Here is a 21091-nt window from a genome sequence, read left to right as displayed (position 1 = left end):
AGGTAACGTGAGATTATCGCTGGGTTTCCAGCGATAATCTCACGTTAGCCAGTTAGCGTGAGGATTTTTATCGCTATTGAGATAAGCGTTGCTAATAGCACGCCATCTCTGCGATAAAAATCGGCGCTAGCCGGCGATAATTATCCGAGCGCTAAGTGCGCTCAGCGATAATTATCGCCGGTTGTTGTTGATATGCCCCTCAGTCTCCTAATGCCCCTTCAATATATTGACACCTAGCAATTCTACTTTAGGTAATATTATATTTATTGTCTGCTTGATTTACCACTCTAAAAAAGTAAATCATTACATTTACGTATAGAGAAAAATAAATAATGTTCAAATGCATTGCTGGGTTGAACATATCTATGTTGGTGAACAGAATGAAGAAACCACAAGGTTATCTGGACTAATTTGCTGTAACATGCCAAGCAAGCATTAAGCACCTGCTCCAGAACTATGGGCCTAAGCCACAAATGATTGAATTCCGCTCAGGTGTGCACAGAGACGTTTTAAGGCATGGGCAAAGTGGGTTCTGGCCCAGGTCCCCAGACTTTCAGGTGGGGCCCCTTATAAAGCCAGCTCTGTTCTGCAGACAGTCTTGCCCTGATGCCCTTGAATAATTCTCAAACAGATTGTTTCAAATACCGTTTTTCTTTCATTTATTTTTAATGTGGGTGATGCATTTTGCAGAAAAAAACGTTGTGTTAATGTTTCCTGCAACAGTTTCTTTTCGATCAAAACAGGACCTCACATATTCATATGTCACAGAGATCATTTGCATTATTATTAATGAGCTGCTGCTGTGTTACAATATACAAAACACACATCACTGTCCCTAGATGTAAACACATTTAGAATTTGGACCAGTGTGCCTGTGCTCTGACAGTGACCTGGCCAAAGAGAGCATGAAAAAGCTGAAACTGGATTACAAATTCCAAGCTGTTCTGAAAAAGGACACCATAGTATGATTGGCCCATGGCCCCCAAAATTCTTAAGGTGTCCCTGGGTGTGCAGGAGTCTAACACATGATAATGAGTGATGTTCCGATGTCAAATGGGCCACTGAGTGGCATGTTTTACAAACATTATGGGTGCCACAGCATATGGAGAGAAACACCCTTGAAAATAATGTGGATTGGGAGTAGCTGCATATAGCACAGATGTGAAGACAATTACATGGTGGAGGAACTTGTGATAAAATAGGTTTCTGGAGAGTGTCTGCACATCGGGGGGAGGGATAAAGGGGGTTCATGCAAATTGGCACACAGACCGAACATCATGCACCAATGAATGTCTCTCTACATACCTCTGGTTTCAAAGAATCTCACTAGCATTGGCAAGCTCAATATAACTTAGCTAACCCTGCCTCCCTCCCATATGCAATACATGAGTTTCAAATCATCTCTCAGTGGATTATGGATGGAAAGAGCGTTCAACCTATAGGTACAAACACGTATGGGGCCTAAGCAGACAGCAGTTTTTTATCAATCCAATGCCCATATTTGCCATTCACTGCCCTTTAATTCGTATTTGCGAAATATAAGTAAGTAGTTATTAGTCACCATATATTTCGAAATATGTTTTTTTCTGTTTATTCATATTTCTTTTCCTTTGTTCTTATGTACTACTGAAAAAGTCCACAGTGAAAGCTACCAAGGTTGATAGACCCTCACCAGTCGGGCTTCGTCTCTTGGCGTCAGTGTTCCGACAACACAAAACGCCTCCTGCACTTGGTAGACAAATCTGAACGCATTGATGTCAAGTGCATGAAATTCTCTGTTGACGGTGAGAAGGCGTTCAACAGGGTTCACTGGCGGGATCTCAAGGCAACCCTTTATTCACTTTGGACTGCCGCAGCATTTTATTGAATGGGTGTTAGGCAGCTACACTAATCCTTCCACCTCGGTGCATGTAAACGGTCTCATTTTGAACACCTTCCCCATCCAACAAGGGACAAGACAGGGGTGTCCACTTTCGCCACTCCTGTTCGCCTTGTACTTGGAGCCCATGGCTCAGTGGATACAGGACTATCCCTTAATATCAGGGGTGAAATTTGTGGGCAAAGAGCATAAAATTAGCCTCTACGCCGTTGACGTGGTTGCCACCTTGGAGAAACCTAGGGAATCTCATGCAACCTTACTGGCGGAGCTTGAACGCTTCACCCAAGTGTTAGGCTTCAAGGTCAACATGCATAAGTCACAAGCTCTCAACTTATCCCTCGGTCCTGACGCCCTGGGAGTGCTTCAGTGGTCACACCAAATTCACTGGGCGCAGGATACAATTCCCTACCTAGGTTTGCAGCTCACGGCTAGTATTCAGAAAACAAATTTGTTGAATTAGACGGCGCTGTTTCGGCACTTTAGAGATTGTCTTCGTAAGTGGAGGCCACACTCACTGTCGTGGTTGGGCTGGATTGCGACAATAAAGATGACCATACTCCCTAAGATAATATATTTATTCCAGACACTCCCACTGGTTCCCCTTTCAAGCATACCGCACTCACTACAGAGGGACTTAGAGCACTTTATATGGCGAGATCAGCGACCTAGATTGCGTAGGGAGTTGAGTTAGAGAGACCCTGCTGAGGGAGGACTGGGAGTCCCCAAGCCTATTGGTGGACAGTGCAGCTGAGGCCGCTGATAGAGTGGGCTCAGCAGGATTCTGAGAAACACTGGCTGTTTATGGACAGGGCTCTAGCCAGGCAGCCCCTTTGGGTTTCGCCTTTTTTACTAGAGCTGCCAGACCCCAGAATTTATACCTTTTTAAGGTGACACATTCCACCTTATCAGCTTGGGACAGGGTGGCCGACCCCCGGGGGCTCATGACATTTCCATCCCCAATTACACCTATAGTTAACAATCCAGACTTTACACCAGGGCTGGACTTGGCAGGGTTCACGCTCCGAACGAAGGAAGGCCAGCGTTAAATAGAACATCTCTGACACAACAGGCCCTCAGACCTTCTCTTGATTTCCGTTAGGAACATGACCTCCTGGAGACGGATCTTTATTGATATTTACGAATTCGACATTGAGTGATGCAACCAGAGGAGTGGAAAGGCCCCTCACACCCTTCGAGAAGTGGTTACTCACAAATCACACAGATGCACGCCTAACATCAGACATTTACAAACTCATCAAGTGTGACCCTGGCACTGGGAAATCTCCGAGACAGCTGCGATGGGAAGGGGAACTGGGCAGGTCATTGTCGCAGAAAGAATGGTCAGACATTTATCAGAGAACACGGCACAAAGCGTGTAATGTAGCAAATATTGAAACGGCCACGAAAATAGCCACTTACTGGTACCTAACTCCCCCACGACTCCACAGAGGCAACCCATTACGAAGTCCTCAATGTTGGAGGGCATTTGGCTCACTGGAAACTCTGATCCATCTGTTATGGGAATGTCCTCGATTGACGGGCTATTGGAAGCAGATACTAGACGACACTGAATCTCATTTCAATACCCAAATACCCTGTTCCCCAGCCTACATTCTCCTGGGTCTTCCTAACCCAATCACTTTCCAACTCACAGCACGAAGAGGCAGACAAATGGCATTAGAACTGGGGGCGGCCTTACAAAACATCCTCTCCCACTGGGGTACTGCTACCACTCCAACTCACCTGGGGTAGCTCCATAGATTGTGGGGTATACTCAGGATGGAGAAAATATTGTTGTCACTCATGAACCCTGCTGGCTCCTTCCAAGACTTATGGTAGCCCTTGTTAAAATGGTTGACCTCTGAGTTTACAGAACTTACCTGCCCGAAATATTTGAGATTATTACGCTTAGCAGATCCACTTCAAAAGGCAGAGCTAGATGATCATGCACAACATAAGACCCAAATCCATCTTGGATAATCAACCAATGCAGAGACTGAAAGAACATATTGTATTCACTCGAGCTTTTGACAGGAGGGGTGGAGTGGGTGTGGGGGGGGGCTTTCTCCGTGTTTCCTAGTTCATTGTCTTTCTATCACAGCCAGTCCTCTAGGAGGAATATACCACAATAAGAACAGCACATGTTCAATCTGTGTATGTCGTATATTTGAATTGAAAAATAATTTTAAAAAATTTAACATAAAAACAAACTTTCAAATTAGGAGTTCTACTTGAGAATATACAACACAATAGGAGTTTTCTCCCAATGTGTGGTGGTCATTTTGTTATTTGTTACTGTTCCTCACTGCCAGCATATTCCTGGAGGTGACGGACAGAAAAAAATCTGACTGGCCACCATAAAAATGGCACACAGACAGCAGCCTACTAAGACGGTCCATACTCCCTTGCACTGACAGAGGAAGGTTTACACCAATGGAGTACATTTTACTCTGTCGGCGTATACCAGACAGTCTGCCTGACTTCAAACTGGGCAGGCGCACCAAGATTTGGTGGGCACTTTACTCCTTCACCATTGCTTTTCAAGCTGTTGCAATCAAATAAACCTGTAAACACAAAATTCATCCATTATCCTGCTCCAAACAAGCCAATAATATGCTTCCTTAATTTGGAGATGTCCTAAAGATTTATAACCCTCCTTAAGGAGAGATATTGAGAGCAAATTTGAATGGATCTCTTGGGTCTCGTACCAAATAAAAGGAAAATCAGAGAAATTATTTAAAGAAGCTAATTTATGTATGTGGATCCCCAGCCATGAGAAAAGACAGGTGGTGCTGTCATTACTCTGGTACTCTGGGATGATAAAAATTCCATCTGATAAACTCATAGATTTTCCTTCATGTACTTTATACATAAAGACTTGTTCAAAGTTTGACCTTACCTAAGAGGCATTAATTACAAGATTATAACTGTTTATAGGATACAAAGGGATGCAGGTCTCAAAAAAGTGTATCTGAATGTCAAAACTGGCAAACTGATAATAATGCTAGACACTGATAATAAATACTAAATAATGAAGGTTTCAGGAAACACCTTATTGGTATGTCTCCATACTGTTTTCTCCATTTCAAAGACCAAAGATCCAGATACACAACAATTTCTAAGTTTCACCTTTTAATTAAGTTCAATATGCAAATAATCTTTAAAGAAATCTAAAACAGATTTTGAAATAGAAACATAACAGTCCAGCATTATAATAGTTCAAACTACACTCCGAACTGACACATTGGGCCTGTCGGGCGGACCTCTGCGGTTTGGAACTGCCTGACCTTTGGTCAGCAGTTCTGACCGCATGATTACGAAGCGACCGCCCTATGGGTGGTTACAAATATCCATTTTCCACTGGAAGCTTATGTGGCGGGTGGAAAAGGCCCGCAGCACAAGCTTCCATTGAAAAATGGATGTTTGTGAACATGCGGGCACCATGTGTGCAGTCACACACATCCATTTTCCACTGGAAGCTTGTGCGGTGGGTGGAAAAAGCCCACAGCAAAAGCTTCCATTGAAAAATGTATGTTTGTGAACATCCCTGCACCATGTAGCAGGCACCATGTGGTGCCTGCCACAAGGTGCAAGGATGTTTAGGGTGCCCCCAGGTCCTATTGCGGAGGGTCAGGGGAGAAAGGGCACTGCTAGCGGCCCCCAATGTCGCCTTTTGACTGCCTTTCCATGTTAGAAAGGCCGACATGGAATGGCTGTCGGAAACCGACATCATAATCCCAACTGTGGAACTGCAGCCATTAACAGATTATGCTCTCTTTCCAGCACCCTGATTGGCTCCTTAAGCCCGTCAGAACCACATCGGATCCCCCTGCAGGTTTAACTCCAACCGCCATCATCCTAATACGCCGACCGGACTGTAAACCTACCATGTTGGGCACAAAGCCTCCGACCGCTGGTCAGAGGCTTTGCGCCTGACATTATAATGAGACCCATTGTGTTTCGGTGGTTTCACCACCTTTCTTGAGGGGCTTGCAATACGATGCAACCCAACATTCAGTAACAGGCAGAGAGGACTGTGGGACCGAATCGGTTATCATTATTTGTCAGCTGCCTTCCAGCACCTGAACAGGCACTTTTCATCAAGGTGTTCTACAAATTTCGAACAGCATGTGCAATAATATTAGCCTGACAAAAAAGTGTACAGAAATCAGAAACAGCAAAAGATAAGGTGCTTCAGTTTTACTTGGCTTTATGTGATCAAGTGACAGAATAAATAATTGCGTCAAAGAGCTACATAGATAAATGAGGAGCCAAAACCCAACTAAGAGCACAGAGTGAAATTGGCACACCTCTGAGATACAGGGGAGGGTTCTTTAAATGAACTCTCCACTGTGTAAAGGCTTTTGTAGAAAGAGAGCCCGCTGACTTGAGTATTCAATCTCCAATGCCTAGAACTAGGGAAAAATCCAATGAAGAAATTTCCAATAATCTACTTATGGTCTGTAATAAAATGTAATTAATGTCCAAATTATCCATAGTTTTCAGATTCTCCGTAAGAATAGGACATTGACTGAATTGGCCGTGCACTATCTTAGTATGGAGGAATACAAGGGAGAATCCAATAACGTGACCCTTCTTCTGCAATTTCTGAGATAACAGTGGAAGTTTACTTATTGTCCGATTGAGGATTCACTTTATTATCCTGACACAAAGTGATTATTACTGCGCCTTTGATGGATCCAGGCTCCAGCCCCTTACTGCTCCTCTAATTTTGCAGTTGTATCTTCTTTTTTTTACATGACCGACAATTTTGCTTTATATCAACTTCTCAGCTGGCTAGAGACCGTAATGGGTGCAGATTCACAAACTTAAAATTTTAACGAAATTCGCAACACATTTAAAATGTGTTTGCACACTTGCGATAGTTGCTGCACTCCCGATGCAATCTTCTCAAATTCATTGCAATTCTATGCTCTCAAGAAAAAAGAAACCTGCACATATTTTCACATGAGGAGAAAGGAGCAGGTGAAAACACACTTACTAGCCTTCTTCTTTTGAACAGGTATCAAATTATGCCTGCGAGAATCGCTTCCCCCCTGCATCCCGATCAATTATGAGGTCTTTGCCTTTTCTCCCTATTCTCTTTCTGCCTTGAAAAGGATATCCTGCTGCCTGAGACCGTTTTCATAGTAAGAAGGGCTTTGAGAAGAATTTGCAAATACCCAAATGTGCGAGTGCAGGGGTTCGAATGGTCCCCCTTGCAATCCCAACCAGCACCTTCCACTCCCACCCACATAGGGGTGATTTACTCACATTAAACCCTTTGTATGAGTGCAAAATCAACTTTTGTGAATTGTAAAAGTCATTTTGCACTTGCATATAAAGCCATTTGCACATGAGTCACACTAAAACCAACAGATATCTTTGTGACTCTGGTCTACCTTATATGATCCAGCAATATTGGATTAAGTGCATGGCAAAATTTCCCATGTTATATCTCCTACAGTACAATGGCAGTTGCACGGAAGCACAAATAACAGAATATATGTGCAAGAGTAGATAGAAATTCAAAAGGAACATATTACATTTTAAGACAAATCGAAGTAATGTTTCACAAAAGTTTTATAAATGTCCCCTGCTTCTAATGACACCAATTCAAAATCTCTGCAATTTCTAAAGAAATATAATATACAGCCGAGACAGACAACACATACACATATAACCTGACAGAGTTCAAATTAACTTAAATAATTAGTGGAAGGAGTATTTTTTCACACACATAATTAAGCAGCAGGCGTTCGGTGTCCTCTTCATAGATACCAAATATGTGAGATACTCCAACCTTACTTCAACTCGTTTGTGTCTTGTTTTCCAAAGAATCAGGACTGACTCAAAAGCCACAATCATCTGTGAAAAGGTATCCTTTTGAAAGGAGTGAAAATGTGCATTTTATAAAAGAAACAATGAAGCCGAGACCCTAATGTAAATATATTTCCTAAAAACACCTTTCAAAATCGCCAGACACCTTCTCACAATCCCACAACATGTGCAAGAGATAGTCTATTTTATTTTTGCATCTCCAGAAGGTGTCATATTCAGAGAGGCAGTTCTTACTTAGCAGTGCTTTCTAAAGATTGATTTCTGTTGGGTGAACTACAGATTAGTTTCCAAAACTAAAAAGTTCAAAAAGTACAGAAATGTTGTACTGTAAAATTTCATCCGAGCCTATGCCCGCCAATAATCAAATTCTAAGTCCACACATCATGTAAAGAAAGGTGTCACGTATCCTGTAAAGAAAGGTGTGTTATCCAGTTTTCAACAATATATTCAACGGTGAAGCCTAAATTCCCTCCTTTTGAGGAAGACAGGAGATGGGGACATTGCAGATCTTCCATCGCAGGCTTCAAAATCGCTAGAAAAGGTTAGCAACGTGTGTTATGCACTGAACCTCTAGCTTAACTCTCCTTATTTTTAAAATCTTTACTTGGCAGCGTTTTAACTCGTTTTTAGATTGGGACTGGCTTTTTACCACAGGGGGATTGGGGTATGATTTTATAACAAAAGTGATTTCATTAATTGCACTGAATTGTATGGTACAGAATTCTAATGAATTTGAACATGTTGCACTATTTGCACTTTAGCAGTACTTACTGTTGCAGCCCGCCTTCACTGTGCTGGTTACGGGAGTCGGGTGGGGGTCTTCCTGCTTGCCACCTCATGTGTTAGTGGGTGGAGGCCATTTTTCCTACATGGACAGCTAGAGCGGCCATCATGTCAGTGCGTGCTCTAGCTTTTTCGTCTTTGATCAGGCCAATGCATTTAAACCGGGCCGCTGCGCGGATGAGCGCAGTTGGCGCGCCAAAGGGAAGCCCATCTGTGCCCGCCAGCATTTCGGAAGCGACCAGCACCAGCCACTATGCCCAAAATTGCAAATTGGGTAAGCACCACCAGACTTATACCTCCAAAAACTTTATTCCTTGAGCACTATCCCCAGTTGTACACCCCTGAGTATGGAGACCTTAGGTCTCTCTGTACACCGATGCACCTCCTGCAACTTTCTTCTCAGAGACATTAAATTCAGCCCCCGTAACTACTCAGAGCAGGGTCCGTCACTAAAAGCGGCACTTATAAATGCATACTCTCTACCTAAGCATGCTATTGACATTTACGACCTGCTTGGGGAGGGAGATTTGGATGCTCTGTTTATTACAGAGACCTGGCTAAGAGAGTCTTCGGGCCCAGATATCTGGACAGCCATCCCAGAGGGCTATAAAATTGTGCAGAAAGACAGAAATGAGGGTTGGGGGGATGGGGTAGCTATTATATTTAAAGACTGTTACACCCTGACCCAGCTGCCCCAGGAGAACCTGGAGATGGTAGAGATATTGGGTTTTACCTTAACATTCTCTTTTAAACAATCTATATCAGGGGGCCTCATATATTGACCACCGGGCTCAGCGGCTGGATTTGTCTCGGCTCTTTGTGAAATAGTATTACCTTTGGTCCTGAGGTACGGACACTGTGTTTTGATGGGGGATTTTATCTTACACATGGACTGTGATCAGCTAACCGATAGCCATATGCTGATGGAGAGCTGTGCATCCATGGGCCTCATGCCTTCTGATAATGCCCCGACTCATCTAGCCGGACATACGTTGGACCAAATATTCTCCTCTATGCCCCTTGCTGTTGACCCTCCTGTGCCTTTAGTTTGGTCTGATCATTTTCTCCTTAGGTTTAGGTGGCCAAAATTTAGTAATGTTCCTATCAAAGAGAGTAATTTTATCAATACAGTCAGGGCTCCTGGTAAACTTAAATCAGACTTTCTGATTAATAAGCTGGAGGCCACTAGTCCTTCTCTGACTGGTGAGATTAACATTGACGTACGGCTGATTGATAATTGGATTTAGTCCGCCTGTCACTCTTTGACTGCGGAAAGCAGCACTAAATAGACTCGGTCCAAAGTGCCCAGTCCATGGTTTACCCCATCTTTAAAAAAATTGAAACTGGCATGTAAGCGCAAAGAAAGGCAATGGAGGACAAATTACTGTCCATCAGCTAAAGCGGGCTATAAAGCAGAGTTAGGTAAATATTATAAAGAAATTAAAATAGCAAAAAAGACTTTGTTTGAAGCCAGAATCTTGAAGGCAGGCAATCATTCGCGAGAGATCTTTAAGATCGTGAGGTTCTTTTCCACGCCTGAGGAAGGCTCCAATATTGAGCCTCCCTCTAAGGAATGGTGTGAGACGCTGGCCTTTTTTTGAAGAGATAATTGTGTCAATCCAGGCCAGACTCCCTCCACCTGCGATGGACCTTGGCATTTCAGGGCTGACCTTAGTAGGGGCCAGTACCCAAGAAATTCTTAAAGACATTGGACCCACTACTAGGGAGATATCTCCCTTGAATGCTTTCGACCCCATCTCTCTGGAAAACTCCTTAAGGGCGCTAAAAGGCCTTAAATCTGGCTCTCCTTTGAATCCAGCCCCCGCCTCTATTCTGGCATTGAGAGCAGAGGTGATTAACTCTCACATGAATCAGTTATTAAACGCCTTCCTCCTAGATGCTATTGTCCCCACTAGATGGAAGCTGGCTAAAGTTATTCCATTGCTAAAAAAGGCCCAGGCCAATCCCTCGGATCCAGCTAACTACAGGCCGATCTCCCTACTTCCGGCCTTTTCGAAGCAGCTGGAAAAACATGTGAACCAGAAGCTATCGTCCTTTCTGGAAAAGAACGTCCTAATCCACCCCAGCCAGTCGGGCTTTCGCCCTAACCACAGTACGGAAACAGCTCTGTTAGAAGTGGTGGACTCTATTCAGCAGAGTCCGGAGGAAGGCGCGATGGTGCTGCTAATTTTGTTAGATTCGTCGGCCGCCTTTGATACGGTGTCACATCAGATGCTCCTGACCCGGCTTCACGCGTTGGCATCAGGGGTTTGGCTTGGAAATGGCTGGCATCTTTTCTAGAGGGGAGGGGCAGGAGGTCTGGTGCAACCCTTTTTCAGCTTCTTCGAACTCACTGAAGGTGGGGGGTCACACAGGGTTCGGGTTTGAGCCCACCCTGTTCAACATCTACTTCACTCCTTTAGCCGAGGTGGCCAAATCACAGGGGGCCAAAATTGTGTCCTATGCTGATGACACACAGTTGTTGTTTACATGGAAGTTTAAAGAGCCTTGCCCGGTTATGCTTATCAGTTCCTGCCTTGCAGCTGTTTTCAGTTAGCCGGCCTCTAACCAGCTGAAATTTAATGCTGGTAAGACAGAATTACTCTTTTTTGGTAAAGCTGCGGAGACCCCTTTACATGTCTTCAGGCCAGCAGATGCTCCTGCCCCCTCAGCGAACAGCCTAGTGGTGAAAAATCTGGGGTTTAAATTGGACAACCAGCTGCTATTTCACGCTCAGGTTAATGCAGTAGTTGGCGCCTGTTTTGCTCTGTTGCGTCTTCTACGAACATTTCTGTTCTTTCTGTCCAAAGCTGCCAGAAAACAGGTGATCCAAGCTCTGATTATATCAAGGCTGGATTATGGGAACAGACTCTATCTTGGCATGTCTGGCTTCTTGCGGGACAGGGTTCAACTTGTGCAGAATGCAGCAGCCCATACCATCTTTGAGCTCCCTCAAAATTTGCGTGTGTCACACCTTCTGAGGAGCCTGCATTGACTCCTTGTAAGGAAAATATTAATTTTTAAAACTTTGCTTGTCACACAGAAAGTACTTTAGGGGGAAGGACCAAGTTTCTTCAAATGCAGGATTTCCTTCTACTCTCTTCGTAAAAATCTTCGCTCCGCTGATCTGTTGTTGGCCAATGTCTCCCGTTTTAAAAAGTTCAGGCTAGGAGGTAAGTTTCTCTCTTTCCTGGGGCTCTTCCACTGGAACAAAATGCCTCTTCATCTGAGAAGCATTGAATCCACTCCCCTGTTTCGAAAAAAACTGAAAACATCGCTGTTTTCTTGCCCCTAAGTTTTCTTCTCCCATGCAGCTACCGTTCAGCCTAGCGATAGGACACTCAGTGGAGTAACAGTGCGCTTTACAAATATTCTCACATAGACATAAAGCGTTTGAGTAGTTCTAAGTAACTTAAAGCTACAAGATTTCATTTCATTAAGACAGAACTTGTCAGAGTGAAATGGAAAAAGGCACCATCCGGATACACCTGTTGCACCATAGACAAACCCCAGATTACATAAAGGTTTGAATATTTAAACATCTCAGTCTGTACATAAGTTATGAGCCATCCAAAAATATGGCAATGAATTAAGAGTTACATCCTAAAACACGATATCCGCACCCAGGAGGGCATCACCCAAGACATGGAAACACCTATGACGTATGATAAAAGCAAAGGCAACATCCTTCTTTAAACATCCGAATGAGCCTCTAGAGTTTTTACCAGTAAGGGTCGAAGAAATAAAAAAAAATCCAATCATATTATCTTCTGAAAGTTCGGCTTCCCAATTTGACATTTGAGAGACAAGGATTACCAACCGATGCTAGCCTCCCCGTATTGCTTTGTCACTAAACTAATAAACACCTCCTTATCATCTGTTACACAAAAGTTCTAACATGCAATTATCACAATCATCCCCCCCCAAAAAATAAACAGGACTCCTGAGCACTTGTTCAACTGCATGCCCATATTGGGCATTGGGAAAGCATTTAATTTAATGGTGGTAACCTTCAAAATCTTCAAATCTGGAGAACAACTGTCTTTTCAATGACTTCCAGTGAGGCTTCTGACTTTGCCCCAGAACTGTACTAAATCTAAGGGCCATAGAAAGCGCACTTCATGTCCACTCATACCTCTGGACCTAACTGCTGATTCTGATACCAAAGATATTGCTCTACATGAACAGTTAGCAAAGACCATGAGTATCTAACAGCCTCTATAAGATTTTTCTTGTCCACGACGTATCACACCGACCATGTTAAATTAGCTGCATTATACTAAAACCACCAAAGTCACATATGAGGTGACTCCATGTCTGTCTCGCTTGTTGATCCTCTGCAATACCTACACCTGCCTACATTACTCCTTTGGGCTTCTTTCACTGATGCACACCAAATTGACTATCACATCTCTCCTGATGCCAGCCACCTTGACTACAGCCTTAAGAGTGGCTCTGTGAGCAGATACCATGCAGTGGCATCTCTTATGTACATACCATGCATGATATCAAATCTCACTGTGGCTCCTGATGCAAAGACAAACATCTGGTTGAGGGATTCAGTATATCTAGCACCCTTTACATAATTTGCTGGTGCCTTAAGCTCTGCTCAGAGCCCCGTGGCTGTGCAATTATCGAATGCCAAGACTAGTAGTCTTACATCATGTCTCTTTAATCCACTACCATAGGCTCATTGCCCCTTTATCTCACTCTTGTCGGCACCTGCTTTCTCCCTTTGTGACTGTTTTGCCATCTTTCTCGTCCGCTGTCTTTCCAATCTGTGGGTTTTTCCCTCTTTTCCTCTCTGTAAAGGTAAATAAGTAGAAATAAGTGCCAGTTCCCAAACATAAGTGTGGTGGCCCCCACTGGCAACCTCCGGCTCAAATTAAGCACTGTCAGCAACTGTTCCATTAATCTGGCTAGGCACAATAGGCCAGTCTCTCAGTCTCTTACGGATGGCCCTTAACTTATGGTTAGTGTTCTACTGCAACTCCTATTCTACTACCTGTACCATTATAGTCACTAAGATACAATTCTCCTTTCTTCTCTCATCCTTTCTACTTTTAGGCCCCCCAGTTTAATAAAAATGCCTCACATCTGGTCCTTGCAGTTGTAATGACGACCCGAACTACTACAATGGCATCTATATTGTAATGAGAAGCAAACCCCTTTCCAAGCTCCAGAGAGTCCATAGCCGTGCGGAGGAAGTTCATATTTGTCCTACAACACTACAGTTCCATGATGCCCACCTAGCTACCCCTGAGGTTAGTCGATCAAATAGCGATTGCAGATCATGCATTGGGGTAGCTAGGCCTTAGGCTGCCCATGGTGGCCCCTGCGTTTGCCGCCCGCGGTGGCCGAATGTAAGAGTGGGGGAGGTCCGCTAGCCACCACCTCCAAAACTCATGCAGCCTGGGGTGGACCAACCCCCACCCCTTGCTACGCCACTGAGCTCATGTTCACTTATGCAGTGCATAATCCTTACATTGCCGTTTCAAGGCACACTGCTTCCAGAATTTTAGGCCACTCAACCATCAGTGACTGAGATCAGCCTCCTACAGCATTTTATCCAAACCACCAAATGCAAACTTTGTAGCGGAAAATCACTCTACCTCCACTGCATGAAACTCCCTCCCACAGCACGTCAGATATGAAATAAATTGCTAGAGATGCTGTTGTGTGTGGCCTGGCTATCACTTAAGTTTTTATTTTTTATTTTTTTTATTGGTATGTTTTAACAATAGAAAACATACAGAGTCAACATATAGGCAACTTACAGGCCATGGTACAACAACATCCTTCATCCATTGTTAATAATTTAACCATGTTACTGGAGATCACATCATGTACAGTGCAACTGTTAATCATAGTTAGTCAACCTGGTACGTTTGTAAGTATTGAACCAAATATTGCAAGTAGTCTCTAGGTTTAGAACCGATTGGTAGTTCTTCCTCATAGGTTTGCAAGGTGTCTTTGCAATATGTCAAGTCTTGAATACATTGCTTAACCTTTGGAGCTCTCTTGCTGCCCCAGCATAACGATATTCTCCGCTTGGCCAGGAGCAACGCAACCACACAGAACTTTCGCTTATTTGCCCGTAGTCCCAGCAGACATGTACGAATAGTGCATGCAATATTGACACCCACCATTGTCCTCACCATCTGTATCACTCTTGCCCAGTACCCAGCCACTGCATCGCAATACCATGCCAGATGTATGAAATCTGCTACTTCCGCACCACAGCGACAACATATGGAGTCTGTCCGCAGACCATATCTACAAAGCCTTGCTGGAGTGTAATAGGACTGGTGGAGGTATTTGTAGTGTAACATACACAGATTTCCATTCGGTGTCAGCAAACCAGTAATGGTCCATTGCTCCACTAACAGTGGAGCAATGGCCCATTCCTCCACTGTTAGTGGATCTTCTAGGTCACTACTCCACTTGCTCATCGCTTTATGTGTATTGCCCGCTATGTCTACCTGTAGAGTTACATTTAGTCTGGATACCAGTCGCTTAGCAGTGGGGGTCGTGATCAGTAACTGTCGAGCGGTCAGCTGCGGTGGCTCCGCAGGGTGTGTCGGGTATAACGCCTTCAGCGCTCCCTGTAGCCGGTGATACGTAAATTGGAATAGTAACGTTTGATTACTTATAAATGACAACTCTACAAGTGGTTTGAAGACCCCATTTTCATATAAATCTCCCATGGTGTCAAAGCCCACCTGTCTGAGCAGTCCCATGCCCACTTCTTGCTGGGTAACAGATATCTCAGGGTGATGGTGTATTGGCAATGCCGGAGCGTACAATGGCAACTTACGTGCTTTTCTACCCATATTTCACCAAGCATTATTAGTCGTATCAATAGTATTGATATCGCGGTTGTGCAGCGGGGGCCTCTGGTCGGGTGTGCATCTCCTTCTTCAATCGCCGCATGCGTAAGATATGGGATAGGATGATACCAAACATGTGCATATTGCGCCTGTGCACATAGATAATAAAGGAAAAAATCCGGAACCCTAAACCCTCCCTGCGAGTAAGGCAGTGTGAGAGCGCGTAGTTCGATCCAGGCTTGTTTACCCGCCCAGATCAATCGAAGAACCGCAGTAGAGATACTACGAAAAACTTCTGGCGGAGGCTGGATAGGAATATTATTAAATAGATACAGTAATTTAGGTAGGATAACCATCTTCACTATGGCTAGTCGGTCCACCAGGGATAATGGCAATTGAATCCAACGCCCTATCTTTTGGTCCAATGCCCCAGTCACTCTTCCGTAATTCGTACGATTACAATTTCAGGGTCACGGTGATACCAGACGCCCAGATATTTTACAGATTCCGATTGCCACTCCAATGGGTAGTCCAGAGCGCATGGGCTGGTGGTGTCTGTTAGCGGTATGATCAGGGATTTAGACCAGTTTATTTTGAGGCCCGATTGCTGCCCAAACTTGATATATTCCCTCAGTAAAGGATTTAAATGGTTCTCTGGGTCACGCACATATAACATCATGTCGTCTGCATATAACGAAATATGTAAGGGTCTTTGCGGGAACTGAAGTGCTGAGTAGTGGTTTTTCTGTCTGATTTTACAAGCCAATGGCTCTAACGCTATTGCAAACAGCAGGGGCGATAGCGGGCATCCCTGCCTCGTCCCCCTCGAGATACGTATAGGTTCTGATATGTATTTGTTAACACTAATACGTGCCGTTGGCGCCGTGTATAATAATTGTATCCCCTGAAGGAGGATAGGAGGAAATCCTATTCGCTGTAGAATCGTTTGTAGATAGGGCCATTCAATAGAATCAAATGCTTTGGCAGCATCTAGAAGTACAGCAGCTGCTTTAGTATTGGGAGTTAGTGCGATAAGGCAAATAGGGTCCTAGTGTTATGAGCTGTAGACCTAGATGGGATAAACCCTGATTGGTCCGGCAATATCAAATTGGTCATTAGCGGTTGCAACCGAGTGGCAATGAGCTTGGCCAATATCTTGGTGTCTACATTGATTAGGGACAGTGGCCGATACGAATCACAGTATTCAGGATCCTTATTCGGCTTCAATAGGGTTATAATCATGGCCTCTCGTAATGTCGGCGGCAGTCTCTGCTTTTCGTGGGCATCTCCATACATCTCTACCAAGTGAGGTGCCAACTGATCCGCAAATGTCTTATAAAATTCACACGTGAACCCATCAGGGCCCGGAGCTTTCCCATTCGGCAGGGATTTAATGACTTCCGTAACCTCTTCCTCTGTAATAGGCATGGACAAGTATTCTCTCTGCGCATCCGACAGCTATGCTATCGCGATGTCAGCTAGATAACCCATTATCGCTTCAGGCGATGCCGTAGATTGTGAAGCATATAGTGCTTCATATGTTCTCATGAATTCTTTTAGTATACCGTTCGTATCATACTTCAGCTCCCCTGTAGCATCCCTGACCGCTTGGACCGTCTGCGGCGCGCGTCTGGAACATATTTTAGCTGCCAAGCTTTTGCCAGGCCTACCGCTCTCACCATATTTTCTCGCTTCTTGGCGCTTGCATATGCATTTGAGTTCATCCTCTGCATAGGTTTGATATTCGGACAGTACAGTCCTAATGTCTCCCAGCAGTTTCGTATCATGTGTGCGCTCATAATCATTTTCCAGGGCCCGTAGTTTACTTTCTCGGGAAGTGAGCTGCTGTCTTATATCTTTGAAGATGCCCGCAGTGGTGCCTATGCAGACACCCCGAATGGTGGACTTAAAGGCTTCCCATAGTAAGCCAGGGTCATCCGTAGAGGGTGCATTAAGGTCAAAGTACTCCTTAATGGCTTGGCTTATAGTATCCATATACACAGTGTCCAATAGAGCCTTGGCATTAAACCTCCAGCTATACGGTGGTGGTGTGTAATGCGGCAGAGCTAAGGACAAGAATACCGGGTTGTGGTCCGACAGTGTTCTGGGGAGGTGTTTTATGGATTCCGCCTATAGCAGTATCTCATCCGAGCCCAACCAATAGTCAATACATGACCAGCTACCATGTGCAGCTGATACGTGTGTGGCTTCCATACATGTAGGGTTTCGGGTTCTCCAGATATCCATAAGGCGCCTATCAATCATAATATCTCGCACTTTACACATGGCCCTTTTATGAGGTTCAGTCGACGCACCTGACCTTTCTAGTGTGTTATGCATTGCAATATTGAAATCGCCCCCCCAGATTACCGGAATGTCTGGCAGTTGACTAAGTGTGCGCCATATCTTGTGGTAAAAGTCAGGGTCATCAATATTTGGACCGTATGTATTGAGTATAGCAATTCTCTGCCCCCGTATCGTTCCTGTGATTAGGACAGAGCGCCCAATTTCGTCTGTAACGGTGGCGTCTATACTGAATTGCACTCCCTTTTTAACCATTATAATAACCCCTCTAGAGTAGGATGAATAGGACGAACAGCGTGTAATCTCCGCCCATCTGCGCCCTAAATGCACTTTAGAGGTAGGTGTAAGGTGTGTTTCCTGCAGGAGGGCAATATCGATCTGGTGTCTGTCGAGACCTGCCTGATTTTTTTAGGATTATTGAGACCTCTGATATTCCAGGTTAACAGGTTTAAGTGTTTGGGTCGTGACTTCCCATCCGTCATCAACAGCAGGCCAAATCTATGGATTTAGATCGTTTACAGTCTGCACCGCAGTTCAGAGATAAGAGCAGCACCACGGTTGTATGTATCTGAATGTGGTTCTGGGACTCAGCAATATTTCTCAAGTACCTGAGCCTGTAGAACATTCCCCAACCCCATTCCACCCACCCCCCACCCACTTCAGCATCCCAACCATGCCAAAGACATGCCCCATAAGAAAATAGAAACATAACTCAGCTGAAATTGGGGAGCACCCGCGTAGGGGGTCCACAGAGAGCACACAACTCCATCCCTCGTAATGGATGTGGTCAGGCATATGTGGATGTTGCAGACTCCCCCCAACCCGCAATCCTATGGTTATCAACATTACCTGCGTTTGTCCCCACATATCGTGCAGATTACAACACAGCAACATTACCATCCTGTGTCCACATGTTTCAGACAGTTTGCAGCAGCAGCCATGACAGTTTGCCCAGAAGGTTAGAACACGCTACCACCACCCAAACCCAGTCATCCAGTTCAAACCCAAAGTCACAGCTCGCTGAGGGCCCTCTCGCATGCTCAGAGGCGCAGATGCCCGTCCAATCGCCACCCAGAGCACAGGAGTAGCAACCAGGCGGCCCAATCAGACAAGCCATCTACACCTCCTCTTACTGTCCCAGATGAAGCAAACTCGTAGGGCCCAAAGACGACATTCAACACGGCAGGAGCACTACCCCCCCAGGCCACCCCCTGCATATAACTGGCAGATGGCGCACTAGTAGTTCAGGAGGTCTGGGCCGTTCCGGCCCGTCTAGGGGCAGGGCCACTTGCTACAGTTTGCCATTGTCTTTCACGCCCTGTGTCACTGCGGCCATCGAGCTGCCCGGGGCGTCAACAGTCCAGCCCCGTAAACTGAAGCAGACATAGATCTTACCAGGTCGCGATGTCGTATGTTCGAGGCTGGTCGCACCACATGTCCGCAGCTAGTCCTGGTCTTTATCTTGCTCCAACAGCCGCAGCTCTTTGCGCCTGGCACTGATTTTCTTAAGAAAGTCCTGCACTGCTTTCGGTGTCTGGAGGATGGTAGATCGGCCTTCATACATCACTCTTAGTCGCGCCGGATAAAGCATAGCGTATTCAATTTTTAATTTGCGCAGTTTCTGTTTGGCTGGGTTGAACTCTCTTCGCGCCAGCTGCACGGACATAGTGAAGTCTGGGTAGAACTCCAGGGCATTTCCCTGATAATTGATCTGCCGTTTCTCCCACGCCAACCTTAAGATGGTATCGCGGTCTCTGTAATTAAGGACACGGGCAATTATCGGTCGCGGAGTGGCACCAGGCTTCGGTCGTGGAGCATGGGATCTGTGCGCACGTTCGATCACAGAAAGGGCAGAGAGATTTTCTGTGCCAAATACACTGCGGAGTAGTTCCTCAATATAGGTTTCCATGCGACCCGTGTTTGTGGATTCCGGAACCCCCACGAATCGCACATTATTGCGTCTGGATCTCGCTTCTAAATCTTCCGCTTTAGTTTTGATAACTTCCAGTAGCCTCTCCATCTCCGTGCATTTTCGGGTCGTGCCATGTGATTCATCCTCCACTGCCGCGATACGAGTTTCCGCTTCGACAAGGCGCTCTCCGTGCTTGTCCAGCTTGGCCGCCATATTGTCAACCCGCAAAGTAATCGTGTCCAGCTTGCCATTTATATCCTGCAAGCTACGCTGTATGGCCTGCAGGACACCCTCCATGCCCGTAGATATCTCAGGGTCAGATTGAGATTCGGGATCCGGCTTTGCCGCTGCACCCCTGGCTTGTTTTATCGCTTCGAAAGGGAGTTTGGTTTGAATCCTGTCCGTCTTCCCCATGTTCACGCTGTGAAGATCCCACGGACTGGATATAAGCTGAATTTGCAGTGCAGCCCAATTCAGATATCAAGGAACACAGCTCACTGCTCCGAATGTGATGACCAGCTCAGCATGCACCGTCCTCCGTCACTGACCTTCCGACTCAGTCTCTGAGAATGGTCAGGCGTCCAGCGGGGGAAGCAGCGCGCGACAGGCCATGATACTCACATACCACGCGGAATTAGGTTTACACCACTGCGCAGTGACCACGTCGAGGGGCAAGCACACGGGCACCCAGCAACCAATCTTCCAGCATAACACCATGCGTGGTTTGAACCTGAGCCGCGCCCCCAGCCACAGCACCCTCCGGGTCACAAAGCCCAGGAAATCGGCCAAGCGATGTCACGATGTTCCCCGCCGGCCTCTCTAGGCATCTCGCCCTGGCCCGGCAACATTGCTCTCCCTTCCAGCGCGTGCAGACAGGGGGGGGGCGGCCCAAATCCCTTCAGCAGTGGTCAATGGTGTCCCGCGATCAGAAAGCACAACGCACCGCGCTCAGGTCTCAAACCAGCTGGTGCCCCCCCGTGGGGATGACGCTCACCAGTACAGCAAGGGTGGATAGTGCGCCGCTCCAGCCACAGTCAGATTGCAGTCCGCCGGCTTCACCACCAGGCTGCTCCCTCCGCATTAGTAGTCGCCGCCATTAATTCCGTCCTCCATTTTAGGCCGTTGGATGGGACAGAGCCCCACACGCAGCATTCAGACAGCAGGCAGGGCCACCGGCCAGTACCAGCAGCGCAATGTAACTGGCTGCCCCCCAGGCACAGTTCGAGTAGGGCTTTAGCGCACCTCGGCAAGTCCCACCTTCATTCTCCGCTATCTCCGCTCCTCGGATCGTTATATCCCACTGGGCGCCGCCATCTTTTTCGCGCCAGATCACCTCTCGTTCTTGGCGAATTATTACAATTTGTTGGGTTTAGGGGCACGTCCACCGCCTCCCGCCGCTCATCGCAGAGCCGATGGGTTCCGATCTCTGATTTCTTCGGTTACGGGGAGCTGCAAGCCCGCTAGCGATGTTTATTGCCGCATTGCTGGCCTGACCGGCGGAGCCGTCTCAGAATGCGGCCATGTCACAGTGCGCCCTCTAGA

General features: G+C 45.9%; 1 protein-coding gene across 1 annotated transcript in view; it reads left to right on the top strand.

The window, feature by feature from the left end:
- PTPRE (protein tyrosine phosphatase receptor type E) overlaps positions 1 to 21091 on the top strand; it is an 895414-nt gene that overhangs the window by 372245 nt on the left and 502078 nt on the right. The window lies entirely within an intron of this gene.

The sequence above is a fragment of the Triturus cristatus genome, chromosome 1_2 (assembly GCF_964204655.1).
Source record: "Triturus cristatus chromosome 1_2, aTriCri1.1, whole genome shotgun sequence".
In the NCBI taxonomy this organism is placed as follows: domain Eukaryota; kingdom Metazoa; phylum Chordata; class Amphibia; order Caudata; family Salamandridae; genus Triturus; species Triturus cristatus.
This window is presented reverse-complemented; position numbering and strand designations above follow the sequence as displayed.